This window comes from Schistocerca gregaria, chromosome 3, assembly GCF_023897955.1.
Source record: "Schistocerca gregaria isolate iqSchGreg1 chromosome 3, iqSchGreg1.2, whole genome shotgun sequence".
Lineage (NCBI taxonomy): Eukaryota > Metazoa > Arthropoda > Insecta > Orthoptera > Acrididae > Schistocerca > Schistocerca gregaria.
In genome coordinates this window covers 498,185,243-498,201,540 of record NC_064922.1, presented here as the reverse complement: position 1 = coordinate 498,201,540, position 16,298 = coordinate 498,185,243, and positions in this window count along the sequence as shown.

The window sequence follows — 16,298 nt, the reverse complement described above, 5'->3', positions numbered from 1 at the left end:
AAAATGCGAAAAGTGTCATCCAGGTGGGTGCCACAAATGCCGACGGACGACCACATGGCTGCCCGTGTGGAATGTTGCCAAGCAATGTTGAAGCGCAACGACAGCATGAATTGGACTTTCTTTTCGTCGGTTGTGACAATGGATGAGACGCGGATACCATTTTTCAATCCAGAAACAAAGCGCCAGTCAGCTCAATGGAAGCACACAGATTCACCGCCACCAAAAAAATTTCGGGTAACCACCAGTGCTGAAAAATGATGGTGTCCATGTTCTGGGACAGCGAGGGCGTAATCCTTACCCATTGCGTTCCGAGGGCACTACGGTAACAGGTGCATCCTACGAAAATGTTTTGAAGAACAAATTCCTTCCTGCACTGCAATGAAAACGTCCGGGAAGGGCTGCGCGTGTGCTGTTTCACCAAGAAAACGCACCCGCACATGGAGCTAACGTTACGCAACAGTTTCTTCGTGATAACAACTTCGATTTGATTCCTCATGCTCCCTACTCACCTTACCTGGCTCCTAGTGACTTTTGGCTTTTTCCAATAATGAAAGACACTCTCCGTTGCCGCACATTCACCAGCCGTGCTGCTATTGCCTCAGCGATTTTCCAGTGGTCAAAACAGACTCCTAAAGAAGCCTTCACCGCTGCCATGGAATCATGGCGTAAGCGTTGTGAAAAATGTGTACGTCTGCAGGGCGATTACGTCGAGAAGTAACGCCAGTTTCATCGATTTCGGGTGAGTAGTTAATTAGAAAAAAAATCGGTGGCCTTAGAACTTGAATGCACCTCGTAATGCTGCATGTAAAAATGCGTTTCTTTCTTTTTTCAGTGTGACACCTGAAGATGGGGGTATAAGAGCCCGAAACCGGTCGTGTGTTAAATAAAAAGAACCTTACAACTCTAGCGGTGTTTACAACCTCTGACATTTTAATTAATTCGTAACACAGGAGTTAGATCCCTTAAAGAATCGGGTGTTTACCTGTAAACTCTGAAAAAGGTACGCAGCCAAAACAGCACTAATTTTTCTTCTCTGGAAGGGAACAAAAGTTATAAAAGAGATCTCAGTGGGACGAAACACTGAAGTGCAGGTAGGATACAATTGCAACGTTTTCATTGAAATGAGACCGACTTTCACGCCATGAGAGAGGGGGATGGGCTGGGATGGGTAACGTGCAGACGTGCAGAAGCCCAAATCCGAATCGAATGGCCAGCCGGGGTGTCGGCGGCGGCTGCGGAGAAAGCCGGTGGCCGCGTGTGGCGGCGGCCTGCCGCAGCCAATCGAGGCGTCGGCCGGCGGGCGGCGGGCGGACACGCGCCACCTCCGGGGAAAGGTTAATGGCGCACTTAGCGCCGTTATTCGGCTCGATTCTCCGTTTGCTGTTTATAGATTTGAGGCTTCCAGCAGGTTACTGCCCGTTACCGATGGCCCGGGCACGCCGACACTCGCGCCGATCGCAGAACTCTCTCACGACCGCGCGGGAACGGGATTGGCTCGGAGGCCGCAGTCCGTCTCGTAGTAGCTAGACAGAGGCCCACCGCTCGCCTACACTAAATGGCGAACGGTGTTGGTATCGCCTGGCGCTCTGCTGCGGAATCGAGTCAGAGAGCGACTGCCAAAAATGGTGCTACTCAGGGGATCCTCAGCGTGATGGAGCGTCTAGGAAGGCTTCTACATATAAAAAATATCAGAACGGCCCTTGGCAGAGGTTGCATCACCCTTGTGACGGGTGCGTGGTATCATCTTTGCGGTCGGGCTACGCTCGGCTAAAAAGCAGTACGCTCTCCTGGACGGCGTGCATCAATTACAGACTAACATATTGTCAGATGTGCTCCAGGAAAGTAAAATAAGACGATTCTTCTTCTGTGACGGCACGTATGCGGCAGCAAGCGCTACTAATTTATTTCGAAACGCTGCTCATAAAAAGGTGATTATTTGGTGATCATGCCTCGGATTCTATTAGTAATAGAAAGGTAAGGTCAAGAGTTTTGGATAGCCCTTGGGCTAGATTCATTTGTTTACCTAACAGAAGGATAGTCTTACTATTACTACCCTACAGTATAGTATTAAAGCATGAATATTACACACTCCTCCAACTAAGACAAATGGAGTAAATCGGTTTGTTCTTTTTGCATTAGATGTGGTCTAGAGTGCGCCTGGAGGGGCGTATGGAAGCATTTTTTAGTTCATGAGCGGATCAGGAGCAAACCTGAAAACAAAGTTTTTGGGTACCAAAACCGAGTCGCGGATACCAGCATAGCTAAGTACAGCAAATGGCTGTAATTTTTACGATATGTTCTTAATATCCTTACCTCAAATAACTTCGAAATTTTTTTTTTGTATCTCTATCCGTTTCCTAGATGCAGAGGTTGAAAGTTACGATCCTTGTACATGTAAAGTACTCAAGTAAAATCCGGTTCGAGGCGAAAACGCAGTTTATAAAGTGACGCAACACGGAGAAGGACGGCTTCCTACGGAAGCATATGGACAGTCGTCTCTTCCTCCTGTCCGTTTACGGATGAAACATGAAATAGAATGAGTAGTAACGGTAGAGTGAACCTAGCGCCAAGCACCGCATGATGCCTTGGGGAGTGTGTATGCAGATGCAGATGTAAAAAGGAAGGATACATTTTACATCTATTTCTCTCAGCCGTGCGCCACCAACCCTTGCTACTTGACCACTAATAACGATCCTTCTTAGCTGGCGCTCGTTGACCGCTTCTGTTGGAACTAACTTTCGGATTCCTAGGCGGTAGTTCCCGCTGAGGAACAGATATTTAAGTTTTAGTATAGGCAGTACAGTGGAGAGTCGCCTGTATGAGGAAGCGCTAGTGCGGTGTGTTATAGAGGGTGGCACAAAAGTCATTGGACAGTTGGTTAGAAGGAAACAAAAGCAACAGCAAGACGAAGTGCAGTAGAAAGTTTTAACCTGTTAAGTTGTTGTTACCAAATGAAGACAATTACGCCTTTAGTAGTTGGTATACAATGCAGTGACAAACGAAACAAACACAACAGTTAAACTACTGAATCGTTGAAAGCGTGATCTGTGAGACGTGTTTACAGCTGTAGTTTTCCAAATTCTCACATGTTAAAGAACGAAGAAAGGATGTTCATGTTAAAATTTTTTATAAAATTGGTGCTACTGCAGTTGTTAATGATGAGGAAGACACTTTAGATCAGAACCACCTCATAAAAATACGGTATACGACATACGAGATAGATTTGAACAACAAGGATTTGTTACGGATGCACCATGAACTGGCAGCCCAACAACTGTCACACCTGAGGAAAATGAATTCGGGTACGTTTAGCTGTGAAGCAAAGTCTGAGAAAATCTGCAAGACGATTAGCAACTGAGCTGGATTTATCATGAAGGACAGTGCAAAGAACGTTACAAAAACAGAAATTTAAAGTTTACGTTTCACGTTTACGACATGGGTAACCTGAAGATGATCCATATCGACGTCTTGATTAACAGAAATATGACTAATCTATTCAACAAAATTGTGTGGTCTGACGAGGCCTATTTTGAGTAAAGCGAACACGTTAACCGACATAACTGCACTTACTGCTGTAGTGACAGTCAAAATCTCTTGTTAGAACAAACGCTAAATCGACCTGGTGTGAGTGTTTGGACGGCAGTGTCATCATTTGGAGTGATCATATTTTTTGGAGGACAGTGACAGGAGGTAACTATTTGGATATGCTTCAGAACAACAAGGTGCTATGGCTTACGATGTGTGCCTAAAGCTTTCAAGAAATTTCAAGAAATGATGTCCCACCACATTATGTCCCTGCCGCCCGTGGTTATTTAAACGAAACTTTCCAAAGAAAAGTGATTGGCCGAAGTGCAGATATTGACATGTCTTCACTTGCACCAGATATCACGTCCATGTATTTCCTACGAGGTTTCATGAAGGACTCTGTTCATTCTCAAAGGCCTCAGACCATTGCTGAACTACAAACACGACGCATTTCATGATTTGGACGGTGGTATCACACTATGGCACACAGTATGTAATAGTGTTCCAAAAAGTCTTCAGGGAAGTATTAATGAAGACTGAAAATAGTTTGAACATAGAAAATAATTGTAAGTATTGTTTGTACTTGCAATGAAACATAAATTCAATCTTTTATTTAAATCGGTACCCAGTGTCCAGTGACTTTTGACCCACCCTTTAGGGTTTATTACTATTATTATTATTATTATTATTATTGGTATTCTACCTGGTATTTTGGTCCGCGCTCCCGTTTTATTTGTTGCAGGAATATTCTTTTTAATTATTTGTTGTGTACATTGCAAGTTACTATAAGATTCGGTGTTACAGCCCTTGCTGGTTTCGTAACTGTGTTTTATAATGTTTAATGTGCCCTACTGAGTCATTCTGGTAAATTAGGTAGATGTATCGAACTCAGCAAGTACGGCACCTATTAGCAAATGATTGCTCCATGCTCAGAAAGTATGGTAAAACTGTTCCATGTGTGTTTGTGGTCTTTACATTGCTTTAGTATGCCAGACTTAACCAAATTTAATAAACATACTTTAGAATAAAAGAAAAATTACGATAATGTTTGTGACACACTAATTAAACTATCAAGTCATCGTATTGTCTACTTTGTCAAAATTCCTAGCCAGGTCATTAATTTTAAGTGTAATTTATCCAATATTTTCAGAGCTACTTGAAGTCTCACCTTCATTACTCATCATGTATCCTCTCTCGTGAGTCAGTAAAGTGGTCTTTGGATATAAGACTGCATTTTTAACAGTTTTGCGTATGCTGTATTTAATGTCTTGTGTGGTTGAGTACTAACGTGGCGGATGAGCCACAAATGATTACAAAATATTATTTGTAAAAGATCGTTAACCAAAAGATAGTAAATTTTGAAACAATCGTTAGAATAATAATTTAGGCCAGTGTTATTTTCGGCCACACCAAAAATGTTGATTTCTGTTGACGAAAATTTTCAATTGTGTACTGAGGTAAACCGACAATTCCGAGAATTTTTCGTAATAACACATAGCACGCAAATTTACAATGAGATCGCCAAACGCTGGGCGCCAAAAATGCAGTGGATAGACGGAAATTATCATCTCTAAAGTAAAATACTATGATGTAGTATTAGTAGCTTTATTCATCCATAGATCTCTTTTGACAAGGATAAAGGACATGTCAAAGTATTTACAAGTTTAGACCAATTTAAAATAAGCTAAGTTGTATACACATACATTTACAGACTTCTAGTTAGAGACCATCACTAGATTTATTCCTGGTGTACAATACTTTTTTACAAATAACTTATTGAATAAAATAATGCCACACTGTTCATTCATATCTCACTATCAATCAGTGCACACACTGTACACACATTGTTTCATAACACTTCACTAGCTACACACACAAACAGACACACACACACACACACACACACACACACACACACACATATATATATATATATATATATATATATATATATATATATATATATATATACTGGTGATCACTAGGCCATTTTCTGTTCCACAGCGTCCCATTTGCTATCATGAAAAACTGAGTCAGCATCCCTCTATAATAAGTAGCTCTATAATAATAGCTTGAAGGTAAGTATTTCTCGAAAAGGAAAAAAGGAAAAAAATATAGTGTGATGGTGTTATGTGAAATGTTGGATGTTTTATAATCAATATTATTATTCATTTGTATAACATCTTTTTAGCAAACCCCTACTCTGTTTTATCTAAGTAATCCTTCACTGTATAAAATCTATTGCAAGACAGGTACTTCTTAACTGCCTTTTTCAAATAAGTGTTTTTTTTAATTTCTTTAATATCTTTTGCTAATTTACTGTACAAATTTATTCCTTGAGTGTTACGCTTATTTTTTCTTGGTAAATGTAAGTCGAGTCTAGGTCTTGTTGTATGGTCATGGACAGAGCTGTTTGTGCAATAATTACCAATGTTATTTTTGATATGTACAATTGACTAGTAAATGTATTTACATGGAGCAGTTAAAATCGCCAGTGTTCTGAACAGATCTTTACAATGAGCTCTACTAGTATTTTTGGTTATTTCTCTTATGGCTCTTTTCTGGAGTTTGAAAACGTGTTCCTATTTTGTGCATTTGTTCCCCAAAAAAGAATGCCATAGCTAAGAATTGAGTGTACATATGAATAGTATGTAACTAAAAGACACTGCATATTACACACTGATTATAGGATTTTAAGGGCATAACATGCTGATAACATTCTGTTTGCAAGTACCTTTGTGTGTTCACACCACTTGAACTAAGAATCAATATTCATTCCTAGAAATTTTGCATTTGTTACACAGTCTGTAGAGGTGACATCTACATTTTATTTAACATTGTCATTTTTCCTCTTCGAACTGAAATTCGTAGCATTAGTTTTCTTTATGTTCAATGCCACTTTACTGCTTATTGACCAATCATAAACTTCCTTGAGAGTTTCATTTGCTTTCTCTGCTAAGAGTTTTCTTGTTTTCTCTGTGACTATAATATTGCTGTCATCAGCGAAGAGAATTTTCTCACTATGAGTAATACTACTGCGAATGTCATTGATATAGATCAGGAATATTATTGGTCCTAATATGCTACTTTGTTTTATTGACTTTATTCTTTGTGGTTGGAAGTAACATCATTGTATTTAGTGCAACATTAGTTACAGGTGTTATATCTATTTTGGGGAATTGTTTTTTATAACTTCTCTGCAATACTTGAGAAATGCACACTTACATAGATTTGCTAAGTGTTGTGGATCATTTATTACCTCATCCCCCTCCCTTAGCTGTAATTTATTCTGCATTTGTTTGACTTCCCCGTTTCCTTTTTTATTGCTTTGCTTTTATTCTCTGCATTATATATTATTTTGTCATTAAAAGACTTGTTTGCAGCAATCAACACCTTCCTATAGATCTTTTTGATCTATGATAGGAATTTAAGAATTCTTATTTTGATTTCTGATAGGTGTCGTTTGTAGGCTTAGAGAACGATTCGATGCTTGATTTTACTGTTGTTATGTCCGCCCCCAGTAGCTGAGTAGTCAGCGCGACAGAGTGTCAATCCTAAGTGCCCGGGTTCGATTACCAGCTGGGTTGGAGATTTTCTCCACTCAGGGACTGGGTGTTGTGTTGTCCAAATAATCATCATTTCATCCCCATCGACGCGCAAACCACCGAAGTGGAGTCAAATTGAAAGATTTGCACCCGGCGAACTGTCTACTCGACGGGAGGTTCTAGTCACACAACTGTTGTTATTTGACAGAGATAGTCTGAATGTCCGAGATCTTTTACAGCTACATCTCATTTTTCCCTGACCGTATTTGTGGCCACATAGTCAATTACTGATGTAGTCAATGTAGTAATCCTTGTTGTACTATTGACCAATAGGGGCATGCCAAAAGTTTGAAAGATATTTATGAGGGTGCTGCTGGATTCATTTATGATACTAATGTTGATGTTAATGTCCCCACACATAATTACGTCGACCTGTATACTTGAGACTTTATCTAGAAATTCTGTTAATTTATTGAAAAAGGTATCCACACTACTACTGAGAGATCTATACACATACAAAATGATTAATTTCTTGGTGATATCAAGCACTATTGACTCAACAGCTCGTATTTCAAAGTGTTTCTCTTCACTCACTGCACTGAGGTCATGTCTTGATTTGAACTCAGTTCCTTTTCCGATACAAATGCATGATCTTCCACCCATTTAATCCCAGGTCTTCAGTAAGAGGTTTCCCTTTCGTACAATAATAATACTACATGTTGTATATGAATAATGAGGTCACTCCATGTTGGGGGGGGCAAGAATTTTAGTGAACCGAGAATTATTTAATCTCTTGCATAAAGTGACATGCAGATTACTAATTACATTTCCCAACGTTTGGCGCTACTAATCACGTGACACCAATAATTAATGTTGTTGTTGTTGTCTTCAGTCCTGAGACTGGTTTGATGCAGCTCTCCGTGTTATTCTATCCTGTGCAAGCTTCTTCATCTCCCAGTACTTACTGCAACCTACATCCTTCTGAATCTGCTTAGTGTATTCATCTCTTGGTCTCCCTCTACGATTTTTACACTCCACACTGCCCTCCAATGCTAAATTTGTGATACCTAGATGCCTCACAACATGTCCTACCAACCGGTCCCTTCTTCTTGTCAAGTTGTGCCACAAACTCCTCTTCTCCCCAATTCTATTCAATACCTCGTCATTAGTTGTGTGATATACCCATCTAATCTTCAACATTCTTCTGTAGCACCACATTCCGAAAGCTTCTATTCTCCTGCTGTCCAAACTGTTTATCGTCCATGTTTCACTTCCATACATGGCTACACTCCATACAAAGAGTTTCAGAAATGGCTTCCTGACACTTAAATCTATACTCGATGTTACATTCCATTATCCTCGTTTTGCTTTTGTTTATGTTCATATTACATCCTCCTTTCAAGCAACTGTCCATTCCGTTCAATTGCTCTTCTAAGTCCTTTGCTGTCTCTGACAGAATTACAATGTCATCGGCGAACCTCAACATTTTTATTTCTTCTCCATGGACTTCAACACCTACTCCGAATTTTTCGTTCGTTTCCTTTACTGCTTGCTCCATATAGAGATTAAATAACATTGGGGAGAGGCTACAACCCTGTCTCACTCCATTCCCAACCACTGCTTCCCTTTTTTCATGCCCCTCGACTTTTATAACTGCCATCTGGTTTCTGTACAAATTGTAAATAACCTTTGGCTCCCTGTATTTCACCCCTGCCACCTTTAGAATTTGAAAGAGAGTATTCCAGTCAACATTGTCAAAAGCTTTCTCTAAGTCTATAAATGCTAGAAATGTAGGTTTGCCTTTCCTTAATCTGTTTTATAAGATAAGTCATAGGGTCAGTATTGCCTCACGCGTTCCAACATTTCTGCGGAATCCAAATTGATCTTCGCCGATGTCGGTTTCTACCAGTTTTTCCATTCGTCTGTAAAGAATTCGCGTTAGTGTTATGCAGCTGTGACTTACTAAACTGATACTTCGGTAATTTTCACATCTGTCAGCACCTGCTTTCTTTGGGATTGGAATTATTATATTCTTCTTGAAGTCTGAGGGTATTTCGCCTGTCTCATACATCTTGCTCCCCAGATGGTAGAGTTTTGTCATGACTGGCTCTCCCAAGGCTGTCAGTAGTTCTAATGGAATGTTGTCTATTCCCGGTGCTTTGTTTCGACTCAGGTCTTTCAGTGAGCTGTCAAATTCTTCACGCAGTATTATATCTCCCATTTCATCTTCATCTACATCCTCTTCCATTTCCATAATATTGTCCTCAAGTGCATCGCCATTGTATGGACCCTCTATATACTGCTTCCACCTTTCTGCTTTCCCTTCTTTGCTAAGAACTGGGTTTCCATCTGAGCTCTTTATATTCATACAAGTGGTTCTCTTTTCTCCAAAGGTCTCTTTAATTTTCCTGTAGGCACTATCTATCTTACCCCTAGTGAGATAAGCCTCTACATCCTTACATTTGTCCTCTAGGCATGTCTGCTTAGCCATTTTGCACTTCCTGTCCATCTCATTTTTGAGACGTTTGTATTCCTTTTTGCCTGCTTCATTTACTGAATTTTTGTATTTTCTCCTTTCATCAATTAAATTCAGTATCTCTTCTGTTACCCAAGGATTTCTACTAGCCCTCGTCTTTTAACCTACTTGATTCTCAGCCGCCTTCACTACTTCGTCCCTCAGAGCTACCCATTCTTCTTCTACTGTATGTCTTTTCCCGATTCCTGTCAATTGTTCCCTTATGCTCTCCCTGAAACTCTGTACAACCTCTGGTTTAATCAGTTTATCCAGGTCCCATCTCCTTAAATTCCCATCTTTTTGCAGTTTCTTCAGTTTTAATCAACAGTTCATAACCAATAGATTGTGGTCAGAGTCTACATCTGCCCCTGGAAATGTCTTACAATTTAAAACCCGGTTCCTAAATCTCTGTCTTACCATTATATAATCTATTTGATACCTTCTAGTATCTCCAGGATTCTTCCATGTGTACAGTCTTCTTTTATGATTCTTGAACGAAGTGTTAGCAATGATTAAGTTATGCTCCGTACAAAATTCTATCAGACGGCTTCCTTTTTCATTTCTCTCCCCCAATCCATATTTACCCACTATGTTTCCTTCTCTCCCTTTTCCTACTCTCGAATTCCAGTCACCCATGACTATTAAATTTTCGTCTCCCTTCACTACCTGAACATATATAATAATTAAATGAAGTCAAAAAGCAAACTGTTTGTGAGAGTTAGGGATTAATAAGCGAAGCTTGAAATGACTGCGTTTATTTCAGTACCTTTCACACAAAACACAAAATAAAAAAATCACAAATGTCAGGGTCGACTAAACTGAGTGAGGACACGACTCAGTTATTAAAGGGAATGACGGGGATGAATCACCTCGCTGTTATTCGTGATGGTTTGCCATACCTGCGGCTTTACAGCTAGGGTCCATGTTGACAGGTCGTCATGTGTTGCCGTAGCCGTAGAAGCATTATCACGGGGTCTGAAAGTGGATGTTGGCGACGAATAGAAGAGCCCCTTTGCCCTCTTTCTTCTGCGCTGTCTCCCCGAGTCCCAGTGCGAATTCTTGGCGCTTTGTATCTACGCTCCCTCCCAAAGCCTGTGGGGTGCCAAAATTTTCGACATGTTCTAGGTTTTTTAAGACGGGCAAAAGCGGCTGCTCTCAAGCAGAAGAATTGACACACCTTTAGGCGGCCATTCCTGCCGCTTTTGTGTTTTTGCTCTGTCCCAGTGGCTGCCAGGCCGTTCGCAAAGTGACTATTCTTAAGCGAGGTGAGGGCGTCCTCCCGCTTACCTCCTGTGTGGTTGTACGGTGGGCCCAGTGGTCCGCGGCTCGGGCACTCGACGCATGGGTCAGGCTGTCTCTTCAGCCTGGGCTGCTGGCGCTGCAAACTGGCTAATGTGCTCACCGGAAAAGGTATCACAGTATTAATTTCAATTACCAAAATAATGTTTTAAGGTTTGTTTTTTATTTCTTATTCTACTGCCTAGTCTTACAGTTGTTCTGGTAGGTTACTTCTACGTTTTCTGTCTTGATTAAAGTATTCAATACCGTTTATTTGGTGTATCCAAAGGGACTTCAACCAAAACAAAAGTGTCTTCCTTATTAATAAATATGAGAGGTTGTCTACAATTAGTAAACATTTGTAGGATATCGATTACAGATTCTTTTTAAGAATACAAGTAACAAATTTAAAACTAATTTGGCACCAGCCTCGTATACAGATGTGACAGTGATTAAGGTTAATTTTGAAGTAAATGTATTTAACTGTGTGTATTTCTTGACTGAGCTTGCTGTAGATGTAATGCTATTAGGTTTTAACTGAGTGAGGCTGCATTTATTAAATTTGTGTGCTTTTTTTAATTGTATATTTTATGCCTGTGTCTATGTTGCACACCCGATTTGATGAAATGTTAAATAAATGCTATTTGATGAGACTTTTTGTAATTATCACTGATTCCAGCTCAGAACCAATTCCCAAACCGGTGCCTGCCGTTTCATTACATTTATTGATGTTCCACCACATAGCTAAGTAAACGGACTGTGTTTTATACATTACATTTCGAAACAGCTTACACAAAGTAACACGTATTTGTTTTGTTGTCATTTCATGGATTAGCTAATATGTAACAGTGACTTCGTTGTGTGTCAATGGATGACCATTCTGGCAATGTGCGTTGCTTTAGACATGCTTCTTCTGAAAGCTAACTCCTGTTAATTTATCCAAGAGAACTACACATTAAAACTACCCTCCATCCAGTATTAGAGAAAGAAACTAGTAACAATAACAAAATAATAAAGGAGAGCCAATAGCATGTAGAACAGAAATAAAAAGGAAAGCAAGAGATTTGTCATTGATACACATTATGTCAACATTACCACATGCCGAGGTATTAGATATGGAAATGAGACTCTAAAAGTTGTAGGTATTTTGCTATTTAGGGAACAAATAATGACTGAAGTATAGAGGATATACAATGCAGACTGGCAACATCAATAGATAGGTGTCTGACAGGGTCCTCACTAACATGCTGTGCAAGTCATAGTTACGAGAGAATTTTGAAACAGTGATTTATTGACTTAATTAAATGACAAACTGAGGATAAGTAAGCCCATCAGCTTATAAAAAAGAAGATCCTCAGTACAAAAATAAAAGTGTAATTTCTTCACTTACATTTCTCCAAAACCAACAGCATTTCTCGTTCGACTGCCTACCGATGGCTGTTAAAAATTACGTTCTTTCATCGAAAAGTGCTCTGCCATGGCCGATTTCTCCACCTGCCCCAATCTGTCGCTTATGCTCTTTGATCCTGATGTTAATTGACCGCCCAGTCATTCCGACATACACTTTTCCGCATGTGCATGGTATACGGTATATTCCGACATTGCAAGTGGGTCTCTTTTCTCCTTCGTCGCACTGAATAAGACCGACCACGTAATAAAATTCGCCGACACGGAAGTTCTGGCTGTAGAGAAGCCCTATCACACGCGCTTGTTCAGAGAAGCTGTAGAAATACATAAACATGCGAACAGCTTCAACAAGAAAGAGGAAAGCCTTAAGGTAAACATATCCTGGCTTCCCGTACTGCAGCGAAAGACCGTCGCAGGTAGCAAGAGGAGAACCGCACCGGAAATGACCGCGGAGAAGCCCTCGGACGTTGGCGCCCCAGGTACATATAGTCTGCGGCCGCGAGCTCGGCTCCAGTTCACCACCGGAAATGGAGGGTGAAGCTTTGACAATGCCAGCCACTCGTGTTGGCGAAACGTCAGAAAAGTCATTAGACGAACGTCGGCCGAAGAACCCGAGACAGAAGCCAATAGGCAGTTTGTCAACAAGTGGCCACGAAAGCCTTAACAATTTTGTACCTCGTTTCATTACTGTGGAATCCAGCCTAATCGACAAATGTTGATTTCTGCCTAGTCGTCGAATATAGGGTGTCTAGGAAACCTACCTCCCGCCGGGCGTGGTGGCCGAGCGGTTCTAGGCGCTTCAGTCAGGAACGGCGAGACTGCTACGGTCGCAGGTTCGAATCCTGCCTCGGGCATGGATCTGAGTGTTGTCCTTAGGTTAGTTAGGTTTAAGTAGCTCTAAGTTCTAGGAGACTGATGACCTCAGATATTCAGTCCCAACAATTCAAGCAAATCATGCCAATGGATTTTATTACGAAATGAAGAATAACTTTGACAATAACACAGAAGTGTTGCAATCAGAGGGCAACATGCAAATAAGAAATCTCTTCAGTATATACAATTCCTAAATGGCTGATCTTGAAGTGCCTAATCTTAACGCTGCTGTAGAAGTGGGCCGCGAACAGTCGGGAGCGGCCCTTATGTTTTCCTCACACAGAGGACGCTGTCGTGGAATTGTCGTCCTAGAGAGGACAGGAGGGAGGCAGGGGGGCTCTACTCTCTCGTTTCCGACTGGCGTGCCGGCGCTTGACTTTAAGCCGTAACAGTTAGTGCCTCAAACGTTTCATTACTCGCATTTTCTCTTCCCAGCCTACAGTTTTCTTATTTCTCCAATTCATTACCCTCAGCGAATTAGGAGTATTGGAAACGTTCTTTTACTCGGTTGTCTCCATCCCCGCACATTTTTGTTTTCTTGGCAGTCTTCATATTTATCCAATATCTTATTCACTTTGGGCACCGAATACATTTTGTCATTTCGCGTATACGATTCGTGTCCTACTCGAGAGGCGTCGGCAGTATTCATAATACTCAAGTTCCTTTGTTTCTCATGCTACGGATAAATGGCGATTTTCACAGGACTTCGGCAAGTGGCGGCAAGGCAGCTATTGCCGCTAGGCAAGCCGCCGTACTGCAGAGTTGTCTTGTCTGCCTGCAGTGGCCTACAAGGGGCGAACAAAAAACATGGAAACCGCGTGAGAAATGTACGCCTGAACCGAAATGCAGGTGCTAACCAAGCTGGGTTGCGCTGTAGTACTTGACCGCGAATGATACCTGCGCAGTGTCCTCAATATGTTGCAAGTGACAGTCGTGGTTGCCAGCCGTTGTGGCCGGGAGGTTCTAGGCGCTTCAGTCCGGAACCTTGCTGCTGCTACGGTCGTAGGTTCGAATCCTCCCTTGGGCATGGATGTGTGTGATGTCCTTAGGTTAGTTAGGTTTAAGTAGTTCTTAGTCTAAGGGACTGATGACCTCACATGTTAAGTCCAATAGTTCTTAGAGCCATTTGAACCATTTGAACAGTCGTGGGGAATTCGAACGTCGGAAAACTGCTGGTACTCGTATGGCGGGCGCTTCCGTAACCAAGGTAGCCGAAGGGGCACCTTATCGTAGGTTTACACAGCATACAAGGAGACCGGAAAACACTATCCGCTAATTCACAGCACATACCAAAGTGTGTGTTGAGTGATCGTGACGAACGGTCATTGACGAGGACTGTGACGAAAAATAAGAGGGCAGCAGTTGCAATAGCTCCATGAGCGGAAACTGCAGGTCGAGTCGGAATTCTAAAAGCACTCATTAGTGTTGCAAAAGCCTGTAAAAGGGAAAAAAGTTGCTAAAGCTATTAAACATGGACAATGGAACAGGGAGCAATGGAAGAAACTAATTTGGTAGGACGAGTTGTTTCCTAATGTTTCAAATTTCTGCCTAGTTTATGTCCCAAAAGTGAAACACGATTCGGAGGATTCCATACTCTCAGAGGTTGCTTTACTGCCAAGGGTTATGAGACTATTCTGGCTGATCAGCTCTATGCCGTGGTACGACGTTTGTTCCCCCACAGTGAAGCTGTATTCCATGACGACAGGTCCCCTGTTGACACAGTTAGAATTTACCAGGACTGATTTTGTGAGCACGAGGATGAATTGTCGCATCTCTTCTGGCCTCGATATCATCAGATCTCAGTGAGTCTTTGTCGACTACTTTGTAGAGAAGGCTGAGTGGTAGCTATCCTCCTCAATCATCGTTACTTTACCTTGCCACCCTTTTGCAAGAAGAATGACTTCCTTGAAAACCGTACGGTACCTGTATTTATCTATTCCGAGACGACTGGAAGTTATTTTGGATGACAACAACTTCCCTAGTAATATTAGACGCGCCAATGTATTGTGTTGTTGTTATTTCAATATTTTTGTCGCCGGCCGGGGTGGCCGAGCGGTTATAGGCGTTACAGTCTGGAACCGATCCACCGCTACGGTCGCAGGTTCGAATCCAGCCTCGGGCATGGATGTTTAAGATCTCCTCAGGTTAGTTAGGTTTAAGTAGTTCTAAGTTCTAGGGGACTGATGACCTCAGAAGTTAAGTCCCATAGTGCTCAGATCCATTTTAATATTTTTATCCATCGGATGTATGAGAGGCAATGACGTGTCTATTCACTTTGGAATTATTTTGATATGACAACGAGTTGACCACCTACAACTTCATGTGTTGCCCCATCAATGCCAGTGTTGCCATGATAACTTCATCTGTATGTAGAAAAGAAACATGTCATCAGGAGAGACAACCCACTATATAAGAGCATTCAAGGGTATGGTTATGCCTACAACACCCTAGGTTAGCAAAAAAGTACTTAACTGTGCTCATCACATCAGTAACGAATCACAGATGAAAGTAATGAGTAACGAATATTTCATAACGGGTGTATATTCAATTTTTTCCACGTATTTTGAATAACGGACACTCTGCAAAGATGGTTCTGTACCGAGCAACCGACCTCTAGAGGTATCACCGTCTTTGACGAACTCAGTACGGATATATGAGGTGAGAACACTTTGATTACCTCTAACACAATCGAATGAGAGGCGTGAGCGCGTCTTTTTCAGCTGGGAACTGGTGACTTAAAGGCACAAAACGAATTCTATTCTTGCTTGGGGATACGGGCTACGTATTTATGAGTGCAGAGGCTTTGTTCAAAAAATGGTTCAAATGGCTCTGAGCACTGTGGGACTTAACTTCTAAGGTCATCAGTCCAATAGAACTTAGAACTACTTAAAACTAACTAACCTAAGGACATCACACACATCCATGCCCGAGGCAGGATTCGAACCTGCGATCGTTGTGCCTAGAGGCTTGGTTATGGTTGAGTAATGTATTAGGTAGAACCGAAGTCACTTTTCGGTAATTATTCTCAGACTTCGTGTTACAAATGTGTTCCGAGTTTCATTACTGCATTTTGCAGCTTGGCATATTAGTATTTGAAGTGTTTACAGATTTTTTTAGCACGCATTTATCTATGTTCAGGCTTAAGATTGGTTGCT